Source organism: Phoxinus phoxinus, assembly GCF_949152265.1.
Source record: "Phoxinus phoxinus genome assembly, chromosome: 19".
NCBI lineage: Eukaryota > Metazoa > Chordata > Actinopteri > Cypriniformes > Leuciscidae > Phoxinus > Phoxinus phoxinus.
The window spans coordinates 20,837,446-20,846,732 of record NC_136894.1 but is presented as its reverse complement, the minus strand read 5'-3'; positions in this window follow the sequence as shown (position 1 = coordinate 20,846,732).

The following is a 9,287-nucleotide window of genomic DNA, read 5'->3' as shown; positions in this document are numbered from 1 at the left end:
TCTTTCCATCTTTCAGCATTTTTAGTGAAATGTCCTCTTTTCCATCACCACCATCTTCCTGTCCGCACTTTCTATATCAACAAATTAGATTAATGATCAGAAAAGCAAATGTAGAAATGGAATAATCAATAAGCAGTCGCGGATTAACTCACATTTGGTTATCGGATTCGGAGCACAAGAGGATTCTGATTGGCTCAATAGGTGAACTTAACTGCCGCTTCTGTCATAGAACTGTATTGATCATAGGTTGAAGATGTTGTTTTCATGCTGGTGTAAAAACTCAACCCTATCAGGTAAAGTCAACATTTGAAATAGCTGTTAGTCATTAATCACCGGTAATACACAGAGGGTTGGTTAACTGAATAATCATTAAACACACAGGAAACAGGAAGACATCAATGAACATGTCATTCATTAGTACATGGTGACATTTCAAAGAATTAGTAACAGATGTAAGAACACTCCGTTGTTCTGTTCGTAAGATTAAAGTTACTTGAAAAAATAAAAACAAAGACCACATATTTGCTTTAGATATACAGCAGTCCGCAGCTGTTCATGCTGCCATAATATGACTTGGGAATATTAGTTGTCACACTGTATACTACAGCTCATATTGTTAGTTGTCATATGGTTATTGGTTGGTTTTTAATAGACAAACTTTGTTGGCGGCAAAAAAAAATACAAAATAAACAATTGAAAAATAAAACTATGAAACATTTCCACTGCTATTGCTCATAATAATGCTCATGTTCAGTATTTTGATCCTATGTTCATGCACTTTTCAGATTCCTAACTCCACAGCTGATGGAAAGCAATCCGACGGGACTCAGGCAGAAATCATGTTCATGGATGAGCTAATAAAGTTGTATTATCGTTACTGCAGTATGAAGCTAGCCGGGGGCCGAGAGCCGAGAGCCCTGAGACCACCGGATCGAGGCCAGTGGAGCAAATGCTAATGAGAGACACCTCCGCGACACACCTGTCTCGAGTCCTATGGAGAAGCTCCGGAGCTTTTATTATGCTTATATGCCGCAGTCGTCCACTACCGCTCCTTTTGTGTTGTTGTTTATGTTTATTTTATAATTAAAGTTACATTTAAAGTTTGCCAGTTCCCACCTCCTTGCTCCCTTAACTTAAACTTTGTTACAGTTAAGTTTGATCACTTAAAATCGCATTAGTTTATTTCATTCGAATGAAATAGAATTGCTGAAATACTACTCATACAGATTACTTTTTTGACTAATTAAAATTTTGAGGTAACGCTGCGCTGTTCACACTAAAAATACATTTGATTTGAATGTGTTGAATGTTATGTTATAACGTTACTCTGTGCATTTGCTTGCTTGCTGGTATGAGACACTTATTACAATGCAGTAAGCTAGTTCAATATTATAATATCATAATAAAAGCTGCATGACTAGCATTGCTGAATGGCATGCAATTAATTTTAAAATAGGTATTGTATGGCAGAGAAAATTATTGTTACTACAAATAAAGCTCTTTTGGATTACTTAAGCAAAACGATGAGTTTGTCTAAGAAAAATATTCATATTTAAAACTTTATGAAGTAAAATAACTACCTTCCGGCCAAACGAACATACGGATTCGACTTAAGGCTAAAGCACATCTTATGCGAGTAATGCGGCGTATTGCTGATATTTACGCTACGCAATGACACACTACGCTACTTCTGATGTCATAAGTTGCGTAAAATGTGCTTTAGTAGACTGTGTACGGCTGTTTGGCTGGAAGCTAGAATTTTACTTTGTTTATATTTAAATATTTATATTTTTCTTACACAAACTCTGAAGGCCTTTATTAACCCCCCGGAGCCGTGTGGAGCTCGTTTATGATGGATAGATGCACTTATTTGAGCTTGATATTGATGGTCGCAATCCACTGCCATTATAAAGCGTCAGGGTGTTTATTAATATTACCCCGATTGACTGTATTCGTCTGAAAGAAAAAAGTCATATACCCTTGTATGATTCATAACGCAACTTTAAACGCGAACCTGTGAGAAACGCTGATGGCGCTCGACTGCGCATTAAGAATGAATTATAGTTATGCGCATTTGAATATATGTGCGCAGGTTTGTAATTCCCTACAAACCAAGCCTTAACAAACTACTTGTCTGGTCTTAAAAAAAAATTATACAGAATTTTATCACTTCGGGTAGATACGCGAAACCGAAATTATCCCGACAACGCTTTATCTGTAGAGTGGTAAAGGGATCCTTCACAGGCGAGAGGCTAGTTGGCACTTCAGCACTGCGTTGTCATCGGGTCCAGGCGAAGGTCCTTTGTCAGATCTGGATACAGCCTGGATCCGGCAGGCTGCGGGAAAACCTCGGGATAAACAAAGACACTAAAATTAGCATAGATGCCATCCTTCTTATGATGTAACGAGTACATCAGGATTTATGGGAAGTGTTCCCAGAGAGCAGGTCCTCTCTCAGAGGAATGGGCCAGGGAGGGGCTGTCACAAGGACCACCAGTTCCGGGAACCAGGTCCGGTTGGGCCAATACGGCACAACTAGCAATTTGGTCCATAACGTCTGGTGGTTTTTTTTTTATGTTAATATTATTCTGAAGACTGTATCGCCCACATTCTTTCATCTTTTCTCAAAGATTGACTTTAGACCCTCAACAAAGACATCTAAGATACCGCTGCCATGCACACAAAGAGAAGAGAGAAAGAACAAAAGAAAGAAAGAAAGAAAGAAAGAAAGAAAGAAAGAAAGAAAGAAAGAAAGAAAGAAAGAAAGAAAGAAAGAAGAAAGGCACAGCGACAGATAAAAGTTTAACTTTAACTTTCATCAATTTGACATATAGACCCCCTTTTTAGTGTTCCTCTATTGATACTTCAGCTCAGGGCAGCTTTAAAATGAACCCATAAGAGCAAATACTTCACAGGGTGATGCTTTGAAAAGTTTGAAACATTAATAATGGTTATTTCTGTGGTGAATTTTGGAATATTAGTGTGTAGGAGGCTGACTGACAGTCTTCTCAGCGGAGTCTTGATGTCTGTGTAGAAAAAGGCTTATTAATACTACTGGCTTCTGAGACATCAGCTCTCACATTCATGCTGTGGACCTCTCAACCCTCTTTCTCACCATTTAAACATCACTTAACAGGAGGAAATGATGAGAGTTTGGTTTGAGGAGTGAACATATGATGTACGTGAAGGTGTGGCTCTCCGTTATGTCCATTATTGTGCCTATTAACGCTCAGTCAGCATTAATATTGTATACTAGAGACCATAGTGTTAAATTTCATTACGTCATCGCAAACCACCAAAAAAAAAAATCCAAATTAGAATGGAAATCAAACACATTGCTAGATCTTATCTAGTTCTCAAAAAAAGTGTCCCTCTTATATCAAACGACTGTAGTCTTTTTGTTATCTGGCCCCAAACAACAAGTGCAGATTCAACTTTTGAGAAACAAACTCTTTTTTTTCATCTTCTCATGGTAATTTATTCATAATTCTCGAGTATGACGTGTCACCGGGAGAGAGTTGGTGTTGCCATGTGTCCCTCAGGCTTTAATTAGGATCTTCATTCAGAACTTCTGTAGCAGCCTTAGGGAGGCCAGTAGCCTATTTGCATTTCAAATGTTACAAACTTCACTCCTTCACATACAGCTCCATTGTTGCCTAATTAATTTAGGAAATGTGGATGCCGCACCTGTAAGGAATTATGTTCACAATGCTGATTAGTATTTGTGTGATTGCTGTTATATTCAATATTTTTTATTTAGCTAGAAACGTTCCTCTCTTTCCAGCAGTGGACAGCAAATTGTTGATTATATTTGGTATCTGTCATTGTTGAAGTCATACCATATTGCAGAAGTATTTCAAAGGATTCGGACAGAGTTCGGCATATATTAGTGCTGATTTCTGTGAAGGGATGAGGCAGGAGAGAAAACAGAAAATATTGTCCACATCGTAAATCTGAGAAAATGTTCTTGTGAGGATTTCACACTGAAGAATACAAGAGAGACATTTGGCTGTTTAAGCTGATAAATTTTTAATGTCGCTCTTTGTAAATATTTGATGTCTTTGTCCCTGGGTTTGTCCAAGAGATTCTTTCACAGACACTAAGGGGTGTAATAGATGGACAACAGATGTGACCTGCAGTATAAGTGTATTAAAAAAAAGAAATACAGGCTACATTCATGATGTTTTTATCTATATGAGCCCCCATATTTGTATATGATGTTATCAAGGTGTAACAGTGTTGGGGAGATGGTTTCACTGTTATCTCAACTGCAGGTCTGAGGATTTGAAAATGTAATTTACAGAAAATGTCTAATTAATATTCTTTGGAATATTTGGTTGAAATCAGGGGCAGTTTAAAATCTTTTTACTGTAGTGCTTTTGAAAGTGTTTCTGTCAGACAACAACAAAAAAATCAAACATTCCTGTCATTATGCAGAAAAAAAGACATTATGTTGACATTTTGTGATAACATGCCCCAATAGAGTGTTGGAGTGATGACGTATATTTGTTGGCAAACCCAGAACTTAGCATCACCCTGGTTCCCTCAACAAAAAAATGTCCATTGGCTTTTGGATTATTACAGAAAATAAGATCATGATATTCTTTGACAAATTAACACAACTTTTATGAAATTTGAAGCCTAAACAGAATTGGCAGAAGTAAAAACGAGGCTGTGAAAGTGGACGACGAGGCTGTGAAAGTGGACTAGTGTGTAGAGTTTTCCCATTAAAAAAATCCATTGATTTTAGGACGATGGAAATGTAAGCGCTAAAAAGCAAACTCGTTTTCAGGTTTTGTCCTACAAAATGACGTAAACCCCGTAGCACTTCATTACATGTACGTGGTCACAACTTATCATTGAATAATTGAGTAACACTTTACAATAAGATCTCATGGTAAAACTTTATCTTACAGTGACCTTGTTACACGTGTTACATGTAGTTACTATAGTAATAACTATAAAATACATGCAACTAACCCAAACCAAACTGCCAACCTAACCCTTACCCTATAGTAAGTACATGTAGTTAATTATTATTACTCAGTACTTAAATGTATAATTACATTGAAACACGGACACCTTAAAATAAAGTGTAACCTGTGTCATTTGTTAACATTAACTAACATACACTTAAAAATAAGTTATACATTAGTTACAATATTTATAAATCTTTGTTAATATTTGTTAATAAAAAATATAGTCGTTCATTGTTTATTTATGTTAGTTGGGGGAAGTCGTGGACTCGTGGGTGGCCTAATGGTTAGAAAGTAAGACTGGTAACCCGAAGGTTCCAGACTTGAGCCAAGCTTGAGTCCCAACCCCCAATCGTTCCCAAGGCGACGCAGCCAAAATGGCTGCCTACTGCTTCGGGTGTGTGTCCATGGTTTGCAGTGTTCACTACTCACTTGCCATAATGTGTATGCACTAACTTGGATGCGTTAAATGCAGAGGACAAAATTATGAGTATGGGTTACCATACCTAGCATGTCATCTCACTAGTCCACAGTGCATTAACTAATGTGAATTTTTATTTTTTATTTTAATAATGTATTAGTAAATTATAAAATTAAAATTAATAAATGACGTAGAAGTTCATTCTTATTTCATGTTAACAAGAACTAATGTTATCTAATGAAACATTACTGCAAAATTTTACTAATAATTGATTAGAGTTTTTCTATTAGCTTTTCAGGAAAAAATTAAATAGCAAATAACTTAAAAAAAAATAGTTGGTGACAAAAGGGATGCTGGAATTTAGTTTAAACTAAAGGATCAAATTCACCAAATTTATTTTGATTTAAAACTAAAAAGAAAATTATCCATGCTTTTCACAATGTTAGTGTTTGAGCATGTGAATATTTAATGAGGCAAGCATTTATGATTGAGCGTTGTTGCTAAACAATGAGCTGTGAATACTTTTGGCTGCACAATGCAGGGTCAAGTCTCACATCACATCTCAGAGAAAGCTGAGCTTTACAGGTTTCAGTGCAGAGCACAAAGTTACAAGACTGTAGAGGTAACAATCTCTTTTTTTGATAACAAGCTCCTATCTCCTCTTAGTATAAATAACTGCTTACCTTAGTACCTGCAACCATTCTTATGACATTCCTCTAAAGGAGCATTTGAAGGACTTGGCAAACTGAAATGACACCAAAAGTTAAAGAACAGAAAACAGCCCAGTGCCTGTCCACCTGCAATGCATGGATTCTGTGACTGATGGGGCAGACAGTTGGGAACTCGCTGATCTCTACGGGAATTATTTTCAACCCTGAGGCTGTTTTCTTCGGTTTGTGTTACTGCCGTGGGGTACAACACCACAGTAAACACCTGCTGGGACACATTTGCAAAGCAGATTCCTCCGTATCGACCTTGTTGTTGAATAGAAGGGGAGCTTTTTCGAGGAACTGAGGTATATTCCCTGTTCTCCCATTCTCCTTTGAAACTCACTTCCAAACTTGTCCTCTCACTAAATCATGTTTCTACCTGCTCAACAACTTAAAGTCCGCGTGAACCGGAAGTTGCAAACGACTTTTCTCCAGTGTTGTGACGTATTTCCAGGTGAAACGGAATATTGAACAGAGGGCAGGGTTTTACTTTAGCGCTCCTCCTCTCCATCTCTCGCTCATAGCAGACTAACGGTTTGAGGGGAGGGGTTAAGCCTGTTCAACCCAAGCCGTCAAACTGACGTCATCAGAAAAGGAATGCCATTCCAGACAGGAAGTAACTTTTCAGACTTTGATTAAAATGGCAAACCATTTTTTTCTTTGTACTAACTTTAACGGATTAAGTGTTCACAACAAGACTAGTAATATGCGCTAACAAAGTAAATAGGGTCAATTTTGATTTCATGTCGACTTTAAAGTAACTTGGTGGACAAATAAATGATGGGCAAATCCTTTTTGCTAGATTTACGTTTACACAACAGGGCTCATAGGAATTTAATGAATGTAAAGAATTGTTCTACTGGTCCAACAATAATTCTGTACTTTTTAATTTATTTTTAGCAGCATGCTTTACAAAAAATATACATAAAATTGTAAAATAAATTAAATATGTATAACATTTATTTATAGATATATTAAAAAAAATATTTATCAAATATATTTAAATTATTTATCAAATATATTTACCACAATATTATACATTTATACTAATGCCAAATGTAGCCTAATCTTTGTACATTTTCATCTAGGCCTATAATGTTAAAATCCCAGGATTTTACTGCAAATACTTGTATTTCTTACAAATGATTCTCACTATTTCAACAAAACCTCTTCTATGCCAGCCAGAGAGATAATGGTGGGGATATTTAAATTAAAGGCACAACAACAATATTCAGTACAAATGGTTGCAAGGCATAAAACACATACATAATTCATGACTAACCAATGCTTGGAATGGAAGAAGTAGCACTGGTCCAATTGGCAAGTTCCATCAACTGGACTGAAACTCATAGTTAATATAGAAAATAAAAATAAAAAACGTAAAAATGCAAGTTTCATATTCCCAATTCATAGGCTGCATCCTTCGAAGGCCACATTCGTAGGCCGATTGCGTCATGAAGGCTGTCCCAATTCGAAGGCTCCTTCAAATGCGACCTCCAAATGCAGCCTTCGTTTCCCATGAAGTGAAAGATACAACAAATGGATTGTTAGCCCTTTGTATCTAGAACAAGGGTGCTGGAGCTAGAAGTTACTTACTATTTAACTGGCCCTTGCAGGAAGTTAGTGAAAATATCAGAGATAGCTTGGTTAAAAGAAAGAAAAAAAAGGAAAGAAAGAAAAATAAATAAGGAAACAAATTTTTAAAGAAAGAAACAAGAAATAAGTTAAGCTAGATGCAGGAAGCAAACCTATGTAGCCTGGAGCACTGGAACTTACAGAGTGAGCATAGACAAATGATGGAGCTCTCTTTCCTTAAGGAAAGAAAAAAACTGACAGTTTTTTTCTTCCAAGAACCAGTTTTTTAAGACATAAGGGCAAGCTGTAATTGAAGGCATTGGCTAATTCAACGTGAATAAGGTCTAAAGACTTATCGCATAGGTAGATTGTTTCAAGAGTTCAAGTGGTAATGTCTTTGCAATTACAGATTTTCTATTTTAATCCCTAGCAAAACCCTCTTAATAAAAAAAGAGTTAGGAGCCAAAACTGTACATTTCCAACAGTTAAACAGCTGCAATTTTGCTGTTACTTTGTGAGAGTTTATGCAGACAGCCCTCCTACCACCTTGTTAAGTCAGATGCAATTTATAGACTGTGGTCCCATGCATTATGCACACTTGAGCTGGTCTCAGTGCCAGCGTGGAAGGCATGGCTGAAGTCTCATCCGCCCTGAGCACTGACCTGATCAGGCAGAGTGCAAATTGACCCAGTCAGATAATGCCATAGAGAAGAGAGACTCAATTACTCTTTCAGTATTTCGCTGAATTATACATCTGGAGCTCTTGCCGAATCAATATGGTTCCTGTCTTTGATACTTGAATGATTTATTTTCCTACACTGGGGGTCAGAAAGCCCTGATAGTGTGTGTGATTGTGTTTGTGCGTTGCAAGGTTTGGATGGTTAGCATGTTCCTGTTCACTTCTTCTTTTAGATTCGTATCAAAATGAGATTTAGTCCATGTCTTTTGAGACCATTTATATGCCAGTTCTTTCTCTTCTAGGAAAAATTAGCAAAAAGATTAGACTCAAATTAGACTCAACATGCGTGATTTTGTCCAGATTATGCATTTAACAAAATTGTGAGTGACAGGAAAGTTTTTAATGTGAAAATGTATAACATCAGGGATGTTAATATTTTGCAGACATATTCATCAATTTTCCAGTAGTGCAATATATCAGTTTTGATGGCCAGCACACACATTTTTCTTATGACATTTTTTTTTTATCACATTCAATTATTCTCTTTGACTTCAGTCTTTGGAGTGTAACTTCAATCTGTCAATGTGGATCTGTAAATGTGTATTTAACGTATTCAACAATATTATTGATCTGCCTGCATTGACGCCATTGTATGAGAATTGAACTGAGCTGGACGATGACATCACTGTTTTATCCAGAGCGGCTGGCTGTATAGATAAATTAAATTAATAACTTTTTTACTAAATGAATCAACACTGACCTTACTTAAGCTGACTATGACGCTATTTTCTTCTAGAGCTGCTACAAACCGTATTGCATTATTTTCCTGTTATCACTGTAAAGCTGCTTTGAAACAATCTGTATTATAAAAAGCACTAAATAAAGGTGAATTGGCCACTATAACTGTGCTTTTCAGAGATATCTTT